We start from the raw sequence: 7,105 nt of genomic DNA on the forward strand, positions 1-7,105 counted from the left end.
TAATCCTCCGGATGTTTGCACTGATTCTTTTATTAAATACAAAGGTCTGTAGTTTCATTACAAGTCTTCACTTCTTATTGTGGCCATCAAGCCTGGGCTTGACAAGAATGGGGGCTTATCCGGGATCAGATCAACTGTACTTTTTGATCTTTAGTTTGTCTTAAAATCTGACTAATCCAAATAAATACTTTGGTATGCATTACATTCAAACCTGAGCCGAACTATCTTACACTTTGGAATTTGTGAAGCCTTTAATCAATTTGTATGTATGAACAAATATTGAACGTGGACTCTTAGTTTTCCCAAAAATACTGGTGCAATTTCAACTCGTCCAGTTTTTGTTTCTTAGATGTCAGTCCTAATAATTGGATTCACCATGTGGTCATTATCATCATTTCATTCTATGAATACTTCTCAACATTTTCATGTTCATAAAACCTATGTTATTATAGCCTTATAGCGCCGTCAGTGAAAATTCAGACTCGCATGACAAATTTCACCTTTATGTTAAACATCTTGTTTTATGCCTTTTCTGTTGCTATAATCATAATATCTGCCGCTACTTCTTGGTTGTTGATGTACTTTCTGCATTGATGATTGAATTTAAGGTTGACTCCTAGTGTGATGGTTTGCTCTCTTATTACAGAGAAAGGTTGTTCACTTATGTTCAGCTGAACATAAATTGTCGCAGATGTTTGTCGCTATAATACAGAGCAATATTTTTAAACACAGCTTGGTTTTTTTTTAAGGATTGAAAGATGATGCATAATGCAGTTAACCTTTCTTTGATGTATCTCTTCTGCAAAAGCAGCCTTCCTTTTAAGATTTTAATCTTTTAGACCAAACTTGTTCAACAGCAAGATCTTTAGTTTTAGACAAACTGTTTTTATTAGTTTCGCCTTAAAAGAACAGATTATCTGCAATGATTTTGCCTTTCTAGGGAAGATTCCTAAACATGAATCAAGGCTTTAGCGCGATACCCGATCTGGACTTCCAAACATTAAATCGATCTTTTGTGTCAGGATTTCATTATTGTGTAAGAAAACAGAATTAGTCCAACTCCCCATGCTGGGTCAGCCACTCCAAGAACTTAAGTTAATCTTCATCAATGCAGATAGAGCATCTGCATAGTGCAACATGTACCTGCAATGTACATACTTATGGATTTGTTGCTAAAACTTTTGTGTTGCATTCACCTAAAATTCCATAACATTTGCATATTGGTGCGATATATGTTGCTTCTCTTTTTGTTGCAACATTCTTGCTATGTCATAGTTTTGGCAAGAGCAAAGAGTATGTTTGGAAAACATGGAGAACCACTAAGATGTCAGTCAATTTGTTAGATAAAGAAGCAAAGAGATACTTAAAAGACTAATTTGAGGCTTTTAAAATCGCTGTTTATGGTTTTACTTTGAACACGAGTCTGGCACGTTTCTACTGAACTTTAAATGTAATACAAGGAAATGATTGGTGCAGAGAAAACTGTGTAAAATTAAACTTGACCTGCAGTTGTTTCCACATCATCCTGAGCCCATAATTTCTTTGGACAAGTTCAGAGTTGTTTTACTCTGAGCTTTAATGTAGTTGATGTTGACACCACTTACTGACTCAAAAGGTTTGACAGCATTGTTGTGTGGATTTCCACAGACACAATGTGGAGGCAAATGGGAAAAAAACAAGAACGTGGAAAAACCCCACATTCCCTTTTTTTTCTTCATGTTGGATTTAAAGTCGGCCTAAATTTACCCATTGTGAATCAGTTACGCAAATAAAATTATCTCTATTTGAGAAGTAGAATGAGAGATGTATTCCTTTTTACTTCATTGAGATTCAGAAACTAACATATTTCTGAATTTGAAGATTTCGAAATATGTTGTTTAGCCAAACACTTGAGATAATTTTGAATTTCTCCAGTGAGTTGTTTATTTACGCCCAAACTTTTATTCACAAACTGTTGTCTGGAGATGCAGATTCAACATTTCCACATGAGGTTCCTTGTGATGTCATCTGTTTTTTTCCAAGCACCTCAGTTGACACCCACACAGGATGATGCTTCCTCCCTCGTACCTTACAGTTGCTAGATTCCCGCCCTTTTCTACAAATTAACAATGATCGTTTAGACCAAACACTGCACCTGCAAGGATCTGAAAATTATGCCCAAGGATAAACTTAACATGTGGTGATCCACAACCGTAAATATTTGAAGTCATAGTAATCTTATCATATAAATTTCCTCAATGTAAATGAAGTAAATAGAAAACGTTCCCTTTCATTATCCTGGCATTTTGCGTACAAATAATTTTGATAAATCTAACCGACCTAAAACACTAACATTTGATTTATCTCAAGTAGTATGATATTTATTTTTCGTTTTGGCTCTTTTTTGTTTTAAATAGCTGATAGTTTCAACTGTTTTTACTGTCTATGTTGTCTCAATTGTTGAGAATAAAAGGTCCACCATGTGTTCTACCAAATTTTTTTTGCAGCTGGATTTTAGTTTTGCAGTCCCAGAGGCCCAACCATTATTCATTTATTTTACCGCAACACCCTTACAAGCATACATTTACTATTAAAAGTCCAAAAAGTTATAACTACCTTTAACTACTCCTTTTCTCTCTGGGTTTGTTTTTGTTCTTTATTTTTATTTATTTATTTCGAACATGACAGGAGCATAAAAATCACACACATGAACAAGGAATGCAAAAGACATATTTTTGTAGCACAGCAATCTTGACATGCTTGAAACGGAATAGGAAGTAATAAGAAACTTATGAACTCCTACCCCGTAAACTCATACTATATTTTCAGACGGCCCCTCATTATTAAATAAAAAAATAAAAATAAAAACATAGGTTAATTAATTTTCTATTTTATCTGGGTTTACATATGTCTAATATATACATCCATACCCACATGCGTTGGCCTGAATTTACAAATACACATTAGTGCTATCTCTCAGACATATTTCTATATCTTGTGAAAATGACAACCTTATATTTCCTTTTAAATTGTATTAAATTTTGACTTTGCTTTAACTCTTCCATTTAATTTTACACCATAAATTGAAACACAAATGCAACACTGCTGAGTACTGGCCTGTTAAGTCATCCCATGTTTATTTAGGTTTTGATTTTCCTCGTTACCGACTGAGGACAAACTGTGAATCGCTAAATATCTGCGAGCATCATTTCTGGAGTAGGCCGGAGAGACAACAGAAAACATATTTTACAGAGCGTTTATGGAAAAATCCCATAAACGTGGAAACTCAGGCAGGAAAGAGGGCCTACGATGACAGCTCGTCTCTCTGCACACGAGACTAAAGATGACATTGAATGTAGTCCATTTGAATGCCTTTTGGATTTAGAGTAAAGGATGTTACTGATTAGGCAATTTGATCTGATAGCTACAGAGATGTAAACACAGTTTGGTCGCTGCCTGCTGCCACAGGAAGGAGTGTCTTCCCTTTCTTTAATTAAAAAGCAAAATAAAGACTTCAAGCTAACAAAATGTAGAACTGTAGCTGCAGCAGCAGACAATATTTAGATTTCTGCAACAGGAATACACCACCACTTCTATAAATGGTAGATTTAATACAGACATGTTGAACACTGCCACCTTCTGGCTAAAGGAATAAATGTTTTAAAAAGGTTTATTCTCCATGTTTATATCGTCACCTTCCTGAAATAATAAGTAATGGCCTGAGTCTTTTTTTTTTTTTTTTGGCAGAAAAAGTATTTGGAAAAAAAATAAAAATAAATAAATAGCCACCTATTTCTTTCCAAAAGATGATTTAGGCAAAAACAAACAAAAAAAGAAAGAAAAAAACTTTTGCCAAAAAATGACATAGGTCATTATTTTAGGAAGGTGGCAATATGATATCAGCTTTTATTAAAAATAGCAATATTTTCCTTTTTGAAGCCGTTCCCAATAATTTAAGCATGTTGAAATTATGTTCTTGCAAATCATAATAAAGATTTTTTTCATGTCACAAACGCCAGAGGGTTTGAAAGTACATTACATACGTGTACAAAGTCGGAAGAAAGATTGATCCAGGAGTACTTACTACGTTCAAGAAAATGTAGAGTTAAGGAAGAAGCTTTTTTAGGGGGTTCATCTGGGACAAACTGCTGAACAGACGAGCTTTGAGCCACACTTGATGAAGCACACAGTCACAATTACAGCTTTTTCAATTGTTTTGTCTAGTAGAAAGACTGAATTCAACAACAAAAGACAACAACGTGCATCACCTAAGGGAAGATGAGCAGTTATTAGCTGACAGCAAATATTTAGAAGCAAAATTAACAACAGATAAAGTGAAACTGGAGAGTAGTAGGAGAACGTAGCAGAGTGAGAAAGAATGCATCTTCAGCTTACAGCCTACGTTTAGAGCAGCATAGCTACAGAGATTCTTTAATCTTTCTTAAAAAGGAATGTTTTAGTAAACAAAAACGGGAAATTATCCGTATACTAACAGACATGTTCCCCAATTGGAAAACTGCACCGAGCCAATCCAAGCTGTCATGTAAAAAGAGTAACAGGGTGCAATAGCCGAAGATGAACTACTGCTGCTTAGTCGAAACTGTTACGCCTTCATGATTTATGTAGCTACATGCACTTAGCTTCCTCCATGAGCGTTGCCCTATAACAACTATTTATAAACGCAGCTGGGTTTCCCCTGCTAAGGCTTATCTGAGATGGACAGATGAAGAAAAACATGTTTATTGACCTCGGCTGTAAATGCTAAAGATCGGAAAGATGTCCAGGACCATTGCTGTAAAATCATCAAGCAAAAGGAAATGCCTGCAGTGGTTTGACACTGGGTGACTTACAGATATTGGACAGACGGGGATTTGTAAAAGCTACTTATATCCAAGTCAAGTGTATTTGTGTGGCAGGATTTTAGCAGCAAGAACATTCACAGAGCTTTATATGATAAAAACATCACTTAACTATCAACAAACATTAGATTTGATCAAATACCATTGTCAAAATCATCAAAAGTAATTTTTAACAAATATGGATAATTCAAAATCCCTTTGCAAAAAAATTAGCAAAGTGGAACACAACTATGTATAACGGTCAAATATGAATAAGAGGCTGATCACTTCCAGTGACACTGAATTTGTATTTATTTAAAGAGGACTGAATAACATTTTTGCTTTCTTTATTAGCTGTTTGTGTTGATCTATCAGAATACAGTGAATTGATTCTTTAAAGAAAAGTAAGAAGACATTTTCTGACACCTTCAGGAACTTTATCCTGGGTCGTAACTTTGCTGCCGAGTTCATAAGGTGGAGTCCGGCTGGTGTTCTTTTGGACGTCAGATATTTGATTCAAGAGATATTTATGGATTGGGTTATGAAATACACACTGGGTGCTTTTTATGGGCAATTTGATGGTGACGGAGAGAATTTACTCTAGAGTTTTATTGGAAATCATTGTACGATGATTGCAGTTGTACAAAGATTTACTGGAAATTTTTTGTACAATTGGATTTAGGCAGTTGTGATGCAATACTTTTGCTTAAAAAAAATTTAAAATTTAAAATTGTAGTTTCGCAGAAGTAACCACAAGATGGCGACAAGACCCAAGGCTGGTGAAGCGCTCAGCTACAGCTTTTGTTTGGATAGTAACTTGATGCAACAATAATACCATTCATCTGACCTTAAAGAAAGGAGCCAGCATGAATGTACAAGAGTACAACTAAGACCATTCTAATCTTCATGCCAATCTAATCTGCAGGTGCAGTTTTCACCTGTTGGGATTTTGTGAACTCTTCATTCTAATGGCCATTTTTAGTTCTATTGCTAAAAACTGAGCTCGACGCGTGAAGTCAAAACTGACATCAGTGGTTGCTGATTGTATGTTTTTCTCTATTAGTCACCAGTTGGGCAACTGAATGCTGCAGGAAACAAAGTGTGATCACATCCTGTAGTGGGACGTGAACATTGACTGTTTTTGTAATTAGTGTCAATTTTTACATATATATTTGCTTATATTTTAAGGATATGTTTCCATGTTACCCATTTGAACAGCACTTTAACTAGATATCTGAGTCTTCGTTTACTTCAGCAGGTTATAAAAATATTTTGATTGATTGTATACCACTGAAGTATATTTTATTGCTGATGGCATATCCTGTAAAGGATATTAGTGGCTTATGGGTATTTCATAATGTTCAATAGAAGTACACTGTTTGGTTTTGTAATTGGTTCTTCTACATGGATCAATGCAGTTTATACAGCATGTCATAACCACTACTAAAGGACAGAATGGATCGATACTTTCATGGTGGTTATGTTGAATTTTAACCCAACCATTTGAATGACGCTACTGAAATAAAGAGTTATTAGATCAGGGAATGTATTTCCAATGTGTTTAACTTTTGGTGAGCCTATATGAATTCTAGCCTTGTATCTTTTTTTCCACCTGACAGCAGTGGGACTAGGTGAGGTCTTCTGCTGCTGTAGCCCATCTGCATCAAGGCTCAATCAAAACACTACTCTGTATGCCTTGGTTTTTGCTTTAGCTGCCCAGTAGATTGACAATTTCTGAAATTCCATATTAGAAAAGATTGTAGCTGCATTTTCATCGACCATATAATTACACAATGTGTGATTTTGAAAGTAAGCTTGCTTAATGGAACCACGCCAATATAGGGGAAAAAAAAAATCTTTCTTTGATACTTTTTCTGCTAGGATGAGTTGATTTTCTGGCTGAATCAAAAGAGGCTAATTTAAAAAATAATAATAATTGAAACACTTTTCACATCACGCAAGTCACGTGACCAACAATCGGATGTTGGTCGGCACTGGTGCAAACCTCAAAGAAGAAGACGGGAAGCAGTTGGATCTTTTTTAATGACTTATCGCGTGAGCAAACTTATTCATGTGCGATTTTAATCGCGTTTCTTATTTAATAAGAACACAGCAATTGCCAAATTGTGCTTTTTCGACATTAGCGGAATACTGACAAAGTTTTGCGTACATTTCTAAGGGAAACACAGATTGTGCCTTACTCAAACTCACTTTAGTTCCCTTTCCTCCCTGGCCCAATGCTTGGTTTGACCTTAAACAAGTCATTTTCATGACATTTAGGTACATTT

The sequence above is a fragment of the Xiphophorus maculatus genome, chromosome 17 (assembly GCF_002775205.1).
Source record: "Xiphophorus maculatus strain JP 163 A chromosome 17, X_maculatus-5.0-male, whole genome shotgun sequence".
Classification (NCBI taxonomy): domain Eukaryota; kingdom Metazoa; phylum Chordata; class Actinopteri; order Cyprinodontiformes; family Poeciliidae; genus Xiphophorus; species Xiphophorus maculatus.